Here is a 12684-nt window from a genome sequence, read left to right as displayed (position 1 = left end):
GGCAATACCAAGGAGCTTGTCAGAAACAGAATCTCTGGCTCCACTCCAGACCTACTGAATCAGAACCTGCATTGAACATGATTCTCAAGTAATTCACATGCCCAGCAAACTTTGGGAAGCACTGAGCTAAAAATATATTTACTAATTACACCTCACCTCATCATCTTTTAGACAAGTGTTCTCCACCCTGGCTATACGTTAGAATCACCTGGGGGCTTTTGCAAACTAGTGATGCTTAGGTTCCATCCCAGACCAATTAAAACAGAATCTGTGGACATTGGTTTGTAAAGATCTGCTCAGGTGATACTAATGGACAACCAAGGCTGAGGACACTTTTTTTTTGTCTGTGCCAGGTGACTTGCAGGATCTTAGTTCCCTGACAAGGGATTGAACCCAGGCCCACAGCAGTGAAAGCACCGAGTCCCAATCACTGGACCGCCAGGGAATTCCCCCTGAGGACACTGTTTTGAACCCAATTTCCAGTGCCATTTTCACAGTGTTTTATACATGGATAAATTCTCCATGGATCTCTATGTTTCTGCACATCCAGATTATCTTTTCAAGGCTGTTAGAACAATAAATAGCTTTGGAAGACAGAGATAACGTTCCCTGTGAAGGAAAGATTTGTTTACTGTTCAGTATAATAAAATAATCATTGTATTCAAACTGCAGAAAAATAAAGACAAAGAGAAAATCTTGAAAGCGAGGGGGGGGGCGGAAATTACTATTTATAGAGAAACAAGCATAAGAATTACAGTGGACTTCTTGTCAGAAACTGTGAAAGGAAGAAGAGAGTGGAATGAAATATTTAAAGTTTTGAAGAAAAAACCACAAACCTAGAATTCCTACCCAGTGAGATTATCCCTTGAGACTGAAGGAGACTCAAATAGGCAAAACAGTCTTGAGAGAGAAGAACATAGCTGGAGGTATCATGCTTCCTGATACCAAACTATACTACAGAGATATAGTAATCAAAACAATATGGTACTGGCAAAAACAGATATGCAGATCAATGGAACAGAATTGAGAGTTCAGAAATAAACCTATATGTATAAGGACAATTTATGACAAAGGAGCAAAGAACATACAATGGAAAAAGGATAGTCTCTTCAATAAATAGTGTTGGGAAAACTGGATAGCCACATGCAGCAAAATGAAACTAGACCACTATCTTACACCATACACAAAAATTGACTCAAAATGGATTAAAGCCTTGAATGTAAGACCGAAAACCACAAAATGTCTAGAAGAAAACATAGGTGGTAATCTCATTGACATCTAGTGACGTCTTAGTGATGTTTTGTGGATCTGACTCCAAAGGCAAGGGAAGCAAAAGCAAAAATAAACAAATGGGACTATATCAAACTAAAAAGCTTCTGTATAGTGAAGGAAACCGTCATCAAAATGAAAAGGCAATCTATTGAATGGGAGAAGATATTTGCAAATCATATATCTGATAAGGGGCTAATATCCAAAATATGTAAAGAACTCATATAATTCGACAAAAAACAAACAACTTTGATTAAAAAATTGGCAGAGGACCTGAATAGACATTTTTCCAAAGAAGACATACAGATGACCAACAGGCACATGAATACATGTTCAACATTACTAATTATTAGGGAAATGCAAATCAAAACCACAATGAGAGATCACCTCCCACCTGTTAGAATGACTATTACTGAAAAGACAAGAAATAATGTTGCAGAAGATGTGGAGAAAAGGGATTCCTCATACACAGTTGGTGGGACTGTAAATTGGTGCAGCCACCATGGAAAACACTATGGAGGGTTCTCAAAAAATTAAGGCTAGGACTACCATTTGACCCAGCTATTTCACTTCTGGGTATTTATCCAAAGAACATGAAAACAATTCAAAAAGATATACACACCCCTATGTTCATTACAACATTATTTACAAGAGCCAAGATATGGAAACAACCTAAGTGTCCACTGATGGATGAATGGATAAAGAAGATGTGGTGTATATACCAAATGGAATACACTCAGGCATAAAAAAGAATGAAATCCTACTATTTGCAACAACATAGATGGATCATTAAGGTATTATGAACTAAGTGAATTAACTCAGTCAGAGATAAATACCAGATGATTTCACTCATATTGAATCTAAAAAAACAAAACAAATGAACAAACAAAAAAAACCAAAAACAAACTCATAGATACAGAGGTCAAATTAGTGGTTACCGGAGGGGAAGGGGGTTGAGAGGTGGGTGAAATAGAGGGTAGGGGGTCAACTGTATGGTGACGAATGGTAACTAGACTTGTGATAATCATTTTGTAGTGTATACAGATGTTGAATTATGATGCTGTACACCTGAAACTTATATAATAAGATATAATAATAAATAAATATCAACATTAAAAAAGAGCGAAGTAGAAATACTTTCCCAGACAAACAAAATCTGAGGGAATTCAGATTTTGAATTCTGCAAGAAATATTAAAAAATGTTTTTCAGGGAGTAGGAAAATGACATAGGTCAACAATTTGTATCTACATAAAGAAAGGAAGGGGGAAGGAATAAATGAAGGTAAAATAAAATATTTTATTTTTCTTATTCTTAATTGATCTAGAAGATAACTGTTTAAAAATGGTAACAATGAGATTACAGTTTATGGATAAGTGAAATATACTGTATTTCAGCAATGTTATAAGGGGTAAGAGGAAGAAACTGGGAATGTTCTAAAGCAACGGTTCCCAACCTTTTTGGCACCGGGGACCAGTTTCATGGAAGACAATTTTCCATGGACCGGGGTGGTGGGGGGATGGTTTTGGGATGATTCAAGTGCATTACATTTATTATGCACTTTATTTCTATTATTATTACGTTGTAATATATAACGAAATAATTATACAACTCACCATAATGCTGACAGGAGGCAGAGCTCAGGTGGTAATGCAAGCGATGGGGAGTGGCTGTAAATACAGATGAAGCTTCACTCGCTCGCCCGCCGCTCACCTCCTGATGTGCGGCCCAGTTCCTAACAGGCCACGGACCAGTACTGGTCCGTGGCCTGGGGGTTGGGGACACCTGTTCTAAAGTACCCACACCACATGTGAAGTAGTGTTGTTTGAAGGCAGACATAGATTAGTTAAAAGTGTACATTGCAAATTCTAGGGCAACTACTAAAATAACTTTTAAAAGAAGCATACTTGATATGCCAAGGGAGAAGACAAAGTGGAATTCTTTGAAATGTTCATTTAAAACCAGAGGAGGCAGGTAAAGAGGGGAACAAAAAAACAAAAACAAGTATAATAAATAGAAAACAGTTACAAACATGGTAGATATTACTCCAACTATATCAGTAAAAAATTTAAATGTGAATGGTCTAATACACCAATTAAAAGACCGAGATTGTCAGACTGGATAAAGAAGACCCAACTATTAAGTCATCTACAAGAAACCCACTTTAAATATAAAGGTTCAGGTATGTTAAAAGTGAAGTGATGGAGAAAGCTATTCCATGCTAACACTAATCAAAAGGAAGTTGTAGTAGCTGTCTTAATTTCAGACAAAGCAGACTTCAGAAAAAGGAAACTTATCAGGGATAAAGAGGGGCATTATATAACAATAAAGGATTTAATTTTCCAAGAACATATAACAGTTCTTAGCATGTTTGCACTTAACAACAGAGTGTTAAAATTCATGAGGCAAAAACTGATAGAACTGCAAGGAGAAATAGACAAATCTGCTATCTGGTTGGAAATTTCAGCACCCTTTTTTCAGTAATTTTTAGGTCAACCAGGCAGAAAATCAGAAAGAATATAGTTGACCTGAACAGCACCATCAATTGACTTGATCTAATTGACATTTATGGAACACTCCATCCAACAACAGTGGCATACACATTCTTCCCAAGCGCTCACGGACTTTCACTAAGATAGACCACATTCTGGGCCATAAAAAAAAAATCTTGTGAATTCCCTGTCAGTCCAGTGGTTAGGACTCCGCACTCTCACTGCCAAGGGCGTGGGTTCGATCCCTGGTTGGAGAACTAAGATCCCACAAGCTGCGGCATAGCAAAAAAAAAAACAAAAACAAAAAAACTTAACAAATTTAAAAGAATAGAAATCATAGAAGATTTAAGGTTCCCTACACTCAGGATTCCTCTCCTATAATTCAACCTACTGCCTGGTCAGGTGTCACCTGACCCTCTTTGTGGAAAATGGGACTCAGGGAACTGGCACAAATGCTGATATTGCCATGAGTAATACAGTTCTTTGTCTGTGACCCAGGGTTTTGTGTCTTCTGCTGGCATCCAGGAAACGGTGGCAAGCCACCTTATTAACTTGAAGTCAGGGTAAAAATTTTGACCTTTCAGAGTTCTTGACAACATCTTTTATAGTTTTAATCTTTTCCTGTCCAAATCAATACCTAGTTACCTAGGTTACTCCAGTGAATGTTCGAGTGAGGCTATTTGTTTCCAGAATGTTTATTTTCCATCTTTATCTCAGTTGCATCAAGTTTATCTCAACTGTTTAAAAATTGGCACTAAAAATTTCAGTTTTCCATTTTCCATTAATTTTTTAAAAATCTGGGCAAAATGTGCAAACAGCTCTGTTTAGGTGAAATCAAGTAAGGTGAGGAGCTAAATTGGCAGGCAGCACCCCATCCCCCCAATTGCTGTCTTCTGTTGCACAAAAGTCTGCTGTTGTACAGAGGCTGAGTTCAGCACATACAAGAAGTGTTACTATGTAATTAAGTCAAGGAGAGCCTGAAGTAAACATGGACCCAGCAGTAGTCTTAAAATTCTTGATCCCAAAGGCCTGTTATGGGGGAAGACTGTTCTGACGCCACATGACAAAAAGGAGCAGCAAAGATTCAAAATCTCAACCAGACATCAGATTCTAAAGGCATAACCTTGCTCACAGCAGTGTTCAAATAGTACCCCCCCCATAATACATTGATTTCAAAGATAGGGAAATCCTCCAGTATCTGTCAACGTTGATTTAAATAAGTTTTAATTTTAAAAAATCAGATTTTGCCACCCAACGCTATGTAAGAGAAGAGGTACTTACAGAAATAAAGTCATGACAGTATGAGACTTTTCAAAATTGGTGCCAGATCATTAGGCCAGCATTCTTCAGATTTTTTTCATCCTGCCCTCCTACAATTAAAAACTTTTTAGCATGTCACACCCAACATATGTAATTACATATTTACAAATTCTGTATAAATACCATTGTACTTATATCATGTATTTTATAAAACACAAACAAAAATTGAAATAAAAAAGGATGAGATTAAAATATACACTAGAGGGACTTCCCTGGTGGCACAGTGGTTAAGAATATGCCTGCCAGTGCAGGGGACACGGGTTCGAGCCCTGGTCTGGTAAGATCCCACATGCCGCGGAGCAGCTAAGCCCGTGCACCACAACTACTGAAGCCCGCATGCCTAGAGCCTGTGCTCCGCAACAAGAGAAGCCACTGCAATGAGCAGCCAGCGCACCGCAATGAAGAGTAGCCCCCGCTCACCGCAACTAGAGAAAGCCCGCACGCAGCAATGAAGACCCAACACAGCCAAAAATAAATAGATTAATTAATTAATTAATTTAGAAAATATATACACCAGAAATCTTATTAATTTCTTCCTTTCCCCCCAGTAAGAGCAAATGCCTCACTTTGGAGATCATTGGCTTTGATTGAAGAATGCTTCTAACTGCGGTCTCTGATTTCCCTTGAGCTTTCTAGTAGTTTCCAATAGTCTCATAAGTGAATGCCTGGCTCTTCAACTAGACTGGGGTGGGCAAACTACAGCCTGCAGGCTAAATCTAGATCCACTTATTTTTGTACAGCCCAAAAGCTCTTTATATTTTTAAATATAAGAAAGACTATGCAGTGAGAATACTTGCTGTATATTGCCTCGTGGGCCCCCCAAAGCCTAAAATATTTACTGTTTAGTCCTTTCCAGAAAGAGTTTGCTGGCCCACAGACAGGAAAAGTGTCTGGTCACCTTTGCGTTTCCTCCACACAGTGGAGACTTCCCCAGCTCCTCATGGGGCTGTATGCGTGGCTCCCCAGCACCAGGGGCTGGCTCCTGGCTGCAGCTGCACCCCTTGGCCTGCAGGTGCCCTTCCTCCAAAAAGTAGGAAGTGGCCTCTTGGGTGGTGGCTGCCAACCCTCCGCCTCACTGGGAGCAGGCTCTTGGCCTGTGGTCTGGGGCACCTCACCATCATTGGCTGGGTGGTCCTGGTATGGCCAGCCCCTCAGCCACAGTGGGGTGAGAGCTGTGGGCTGAGGGCCGGGGAATGTCACTGGGCAAACCCTCTCCCCTTTAGGGACTGGGTGGAGGTGGGCTGGAGCTGGGGTCTCCCGGGTAGGTGGCTGGACCAGTGAGGACGAGGGTGGGTGTGCTGCAATAGAGAGGAGGCCAGCTGGGTGTCCAAGCGAAGGCATCCATGTGGCAGAGGGTGGCCCAAGAGTCTGTCATCAACTGCTGGGCCTAGGTTTGGGGGTGGACGCCAGTTCTGGGGGAGGGGAAGGCAAGACCCTGGTATTGGAGGGTTGCATTTAAGTATGATACCATGTGAGGTCTCTGTGGGTGGTGAGAAAGGGGTCCAGTAACTAAAAGTGGGAAGCAGGACAGAGCAAAGATTTAGGAGCTCTGAGCTGGTGGATGCAGAGCTGGTGGAACAGGCAAGGGCAAAGGCCTGGAAAGCAAGGTTTGTTCCCCTAGGCTTTGGGCAGTTAGCAGGATGAGTGGATCAACAGATCACCAATAAGTAGGTCCTGGGCAGTGCCTGGGCTGTATGCAGGGTTTCTTGGGTCACACAGATGAATGTGACACAGCCCCAGCCCACGATGAGCTTGTTTCGTGTTAGACTGATGCTTGTGAAGAAATAGAATTTATATGGTGTGTGATGATAGGGGGAAGCATGAGATGTGATGGAGATATGGTCGGTCAGCTACAGCTTCCCTTGCTGGAATGACCCCAGTGTGGGACTTTTCAATGATGAAGTTGATTTAGAAACTAGTCTAGAGCAGCATTAACCCACCTTTTGGTGGGTCATTGTTTTCTTGGATTTTCAGTTCTCAATTTCCTTTGAAAGCACCTGTTTGGCATATTTCTGGAAGGTGGGATAAGCCTGTTTTGTGTTAATTAAATCACATTTTGAGTGTCCTGGGGGAGGAATGTTAAGAAACTGTAGTAAATCCTCTTGTTAGTCAAAGAATCCTTTTGCAGTGTGAGTGATGATACTCCTGTTTTTCTGTTTTTTAAGATTACATTTGATATATTTATTTCCATTAAGCACCCAAAGGGGACTTCTGGAAATTAAACATAATTTAGTTTGGGAGTTTTATTTGCAAATATTGGAGCACCTCACGTGATCTCTGGAGACCGTCAGGGAGGTCTCCAACCAGAAGTGGGAATTAATACCTTTAATGAAGAAAGGATTCAGGGCAAGAATCAGATTTCCTGGAACCTCTTCACCCTGCCTCGGATGGTTAACTCCTTCATACTTTCCCTGACTTAGCTCAAATTCCACTCTCTTTTTTTTTGAGCTTTAATTTTTTGTGTGTGGTAAAATATACATAACATAAAATTTACCACTTTAATAATTTTTAAGTGTGCAGTTTAGTAGCATTGAGGAAATTCACATTGTTGTGCACCCATCAGCACCATCCATTTCCATATCTTTTCGTCTTCCCCAACTGAAACTCTGTACCCATTAAACACTAACCCTCCATGACCCTGTTCCCTCACCAGACCCCAGAAACCACCGCTCTACTTTCTGTCTCCATGCATTTGACTATCCTAGGTATCAGACGCCACTTTTTAAACTTCACTTTTATTTAAATTAATTATACGGCACATTGTTTAATGAGTCCAACAGGTCTGCAAGACTTGTTATAAAAAGCAGCCGAGTCCTGCTCCCCATTCCTTCTTCCCATGTCTTGCTCTCCAGCAACAACCAAACTGAATTCTTTTAGCCTTGACATTCACATGCATAAACCTAGATACAGTGTTTATATTGCTACCTCTTGCTTTGTTCAGTTTTAGGCATTTTCTATTGATTTCTCACTATGAAAAATAAGAATTTAGCTTTCCCATATTTCCTTTAAAATACATTTTATTGTGAAGTATATCATACCTACAAGAGCCTGTGTAAAGCTTTCATAGCCTGTTAAAAATATAATTAACTCTCTTTTACCCACCGTTCAGCTTAACAAGAACAAACACACCTTAGAAGGCTGCAGGTGCTCCTCATTGCACTCCCTTCCCTTCCCCAGATGAAACCACAAATCCACGCTAATAAGTTCCTTCCTTTTCCTTGTAATTATCAGCTGTGCACATATTCCTAGACAATATATTGCTCAGTCTTACCTGTTTGTGAATGTATGTAAATGGAAACATACAGTGCGTGTTCCATTTTGGCTTCTTTCACTCAACATCATGGTTTTGAGGTTCGTCTGCTGGATGCATGTAGTTGTAGTCGGTTCATTTCCTCTGCTCTGTTGTATTACAACTACATCTCCATTTTAGAAATCCAATCTTGGACATATATCTTGCTGCACATGTACATGAGTTTCCTCAGGGCATATAGCTGGGAGTGCAATTGTTAGGGTGTAGGATGTGCAACTTCATTAGGTAACAAGTGTTTTCTGAAGTGATTTCACCAATTTAAAGCTCTACCAGGAGTGGATGAGAGGTGCTGCTGCCCCCATCCTTGCCAACTCTTGGTATTGACTGACATTTAACTCTTGACATTGGTAGTATGATATGGTAATTTCACTGTGGTTTAATTTTCTTTTCCCTGACTAATTATAATTTTCACATGTTTATAGATCATTTGTGAGTTCTCTTTTGTGAAATGGACTTTTGTGTTCTTTGCCCATTAAAAAAGTGATTCACAGATGTTCTTTATATATCATGGATATTTTGTTCCAGTTTTATGTGTTACAAATATGTCCTCTCTGGTTGAGACTTACTTTCTACTCTCTGCTGAGAAGTTCTTAATTATAATGTAGTTGATTTTATCCATTTTTCTCTTTATGGGATATTTATAGGTTTTTTTTTTTTGCTTTTCACATCTTATTTAGAAAAATTATTACCTATCCCAATGTCATAAAATATTCTCTATGTTGTCTTCTGAGGGTGTTATAGTTTTGCCTTTTACATTTAAGTATTTTAATCTACCTGGAATTGATTTTTGTATATGGTATGATTGAGATTTAATTCCATTTTCCCCATATAGATCTACAGTTGTCTCAGCAACGTTTATTGAATAGTCTTTCTGTTCCACAACGATGTACTGTGCCAAGTCTGCAAAAAATTAAGTTTCCAAATATGTGTGGGTTTATTTCCGTGTTATGTTCTATTTATCTGTGCCAATACTGTACCATCTCAATTACTATAGTTTTATAATATGTTTCAACGTCTGATACGGAAAGTTCTCTTACTTTGTTCTTCAAGATTGTCTTGACTCTTCTTAGGACCTTTATTTTTTCATATACATTTATATAAACATGAAGTTGTGTGCTGTTGGGTTTTTGATTGGCATTATATTGAATCTCTAAATCTATTTGGGGAGAATGGGTAATTTTATGACATTGAATTTTCTTGTCCTAGAATAAGGTATATCTTAAGGTTTATTTAGAATTTTAGCATTTTTCAATAAAGTTTTATAATTGTCTCCAGGAAGGATTGCACATTATTTGTTAGAATTATTCTTGAATATTTTTATATGTTAAAAATTCTTGGGAAATTGAAAGTAGTATTATTATGTAGTGACCCTCTTATTTCTCATAATGCCTTTTGCCTTGAAGTTTATTTTATCTTATATATATATATATTTTTTTTAACATTTATTTATTTATTTATATTTATTTTTTGGCTGTGTTGGGTCTTTGTTTCTGTGCGAGGGCTTTCTCTAGTTGCGGCGAGCAGGGGCCACTCTTCATCGCGGTGCGCAGGCCTCTCACTGTCGCGGCCTCTCTTGTTGCAGAGCACAGGCTCCAGACGCACAGGCTCAGTGGTTGTGGCTCACGGGCTTAGTCGCTCCGTGGCATGTGGGATCTTCCCAGACCAGGGTTCGAACCCGTGTCCCCTGCATTGGCAGGCAGATTCTTAACCACTGCGCCACCAGGGAAGCCCTATTTTATCTTATATTGATAAAGTTACAGATATTTTCTTTTGGTTAACATTTACCTAGCATATCTTTTTTCCACCTTTGACTTTTAGTTTCTCTTTGTTCTTAATGCTTTAAGCATAGCTCTTGTGAATACATATAGCTAGGTTAAAAAAGAATCTATTCTGATAATTTTTGTCTTGTACTGGAGAGTTAAAACTACTTTTAGTATGACTGAAATATATTTAGGTAAGTTTCTTCTTTTTATGTTCTTTCCATTTCTCTTACTTTTAACACCCCCTTTTTTTCCCACCTTCCTTTCTATCTTCTTTTGATTTATTTTTCCCCCTGTTTTTCATTTCATCTTTACCCTTTCTACCTGTTTGGAAGTTATTACTCTAGCAATCTGAACATGCATACTTAACCTAAGTCTAGAAAAGTATCACTGTCTAACCTTTGTTCCAGCAGAGGACCTTAAAACACTCTGATTACCCGCTTGCAAATAATCTGCTGTTATTGTGCAGGATTTAAAATCCCGATGTTAAGTGATCCAGAGAAAAATATCTCCTGAGAATATATAACCGTAATAAGTAAGCCCCTACATGAGTCTGTGGTCTAAATTTAAGCTAACTCTGTAGTCCAAAATAACTCAAGCAAATTAATTTAATTTAGAGTGGTCTCAGGTTGGACGTGCCCCCCAGGCAACTCATAAAAGTAAATGCAAATCCTCTCTGGAGGAACTCAACTTCAATCTAAGCCTCAAAGCAATTCCACAGATAAAGGTCCAAAGAAAATGACTGGCTCACAGAGAAATAGCACAGGAAAAAAATGCACCATGAATGAAAACCAGCAGAAATAATATGCAGTAGAAATAGACTTGCAAAGTCTCCAGATATTACAGTTATCTGACACATAATATAAGATTATTAAGTTTTATAAGTTTAAAGATTTAATTTTTTAAAAATTTATTTATTTTTGGTTGTGTTGGGTCTTCATTGCTGCACGCGGGCTTTCTCTAGTTGTGGCGAGCGGGGGCTACTTTTCATTGATGTGCGCAGGCTTCTCCTTGTGGTGGCTTCTCTTGTTGCGGAGCACGGGATCTAGGTGCGTGGGCTTTTAGTAGTTGTGGCTCATGGGCTCAGTAGTTGTGGCTCACAGGCTTAGTTGCTCCGCGGCGTGTGGGATCTTCCTGGACCAGGGATCAAACATGTGTCCCCTGCATTGGCAGGAGGATTCTTATCCGCTGTGCCCCCAGGGAAGTCCAAATTTTATAAGTTTTAAAAAAAACAAACAAGAAGTTCTGAAATAGGTAAGAAATTCAAGTCATTTGGTCTCGAAAAGAATAAAATAGAACTTCCAAAAAATGAAAAAGGAATACCATACTGTGTTGACTATAAAATAAGATTGATCATAAGATGAGCCATAATTTTATGTGTCGTCAAAAACACTGACAATTATCATTCAAGATGCCACCAATTATAAGATGCTCCTGGATTTCAGGGGTGTTAAAATCTGGAAAAAAGTTGTTTTAGAATCGATGAACTGTGTAAGTTGAAAGTTAAAATTTAGGAGATTGATTAAATTACAGATTAAACTCAGCTGATGAGAGAATCAGTTAACTGGGCTAAAGAAACAATATTCAATACTAGTAAATTATCCAGATTGTAGCCCAGAGATAAAATGAAATAGAAATATAACAGAATGACTAAGAGTCTTGGAGGATAGAATGAGAGCACCTAACATACACCATATCAAAATTCCAGAAGATAATAAAGAGATTGGAAAAAAGCCAACGTTAAAAAGTATAATGGGGGCTTCCCTGGTGGCACAGTGGTTAAGAATCCACCTGCCAATGCAAGGGACATGGGTTCAAGCCCTGGTCCGGGAAGATCCCACATGCCACAGAGCAACTAAGCCCTTGTGCCACAACTACTGAGCCTGCACTCTAGAACCCATGAGTCACAACTACTGAGCCCGCGTGCCACAACTACTGAAGCCTGTGCACCTAGAGCCCAGGCTCCGCAACAAGAGAAGCCACCGCAAGGAGAAGCCCGTGCACGGCAATGAAAAGTAGCTGCCACTCGCCACAACTGGAGAAAGCCCGTGCACAGCAACAAAGACCCAACGCAGCCAAAAAAAAAGTATAATGACTGAGAAATTTGTGAAAATAGTGGAGAGAGAGCTATCCCCAGGTACAGTAATCCAATCTCAAGCAGGATAAACCAAAAGAAATTTATACTTAGACACATTATACATGTGTCTAAATGATTACCTTTTAACAGCAAAAGTGATAATGTTTTCGATGTGCTGAGAGAAAAACAATAATCAACCTAGAATTTATAACCAGTGAGACTCTTTCAAGAATGAAAGCAAATAGGGACTTCCCTGGTGGTCCAGTGGTTAAGACTCCGTGCTCCCAATGCAGGGGGCCCAGGTTCGATCCCTGGTCAGGGAACTAGATACCGCATGCTGCAACTAAAAAAAAAAGGAAGACCCTGCATGCTGCAACTAAGACCTGGCACAGCCAAATAAATAAATAAATACTAAAAAAAAAAGAAGCAAATAAAGAATTTTCAAACAAATAAAAACA

The 12684-nt window shown here is 39.3% G+C and overlaps 1 protein-coding gene across 1 annotated transcript in view; it reads left to right on the top strand.

Moving 5' to 3' along the window:
- Nucleotides 1-12684, top strand: part of LOC103017517 (carboxypeptidase A1) — a 78147-nt gene that overhangs the window by 25879 nt on the left and 39584 nt on the right. The gene's annotated exons all lie outside the window — the stretch shown is intronic.

This window comes from Balaenoptera acutorostrata, chromosome 7 (genome assembly GCF_949987535.1).
Source record: "Balaenoptera acutorostrata chromosome 7, mBalAcu1.1, whole genome shotgun sequence".
NCBI lineage: Eukaryota > Metazoa > Chordata > Mammalia > Artiodactyla > Balaenopteridae > Balaenoptera > Balaenoptera acutorostrata.
The sequence above is the reverse complement of the archived record's forward strand: the minus strand, read 5'-3'. Positions and strand labels throughout refer to the sequence as shown.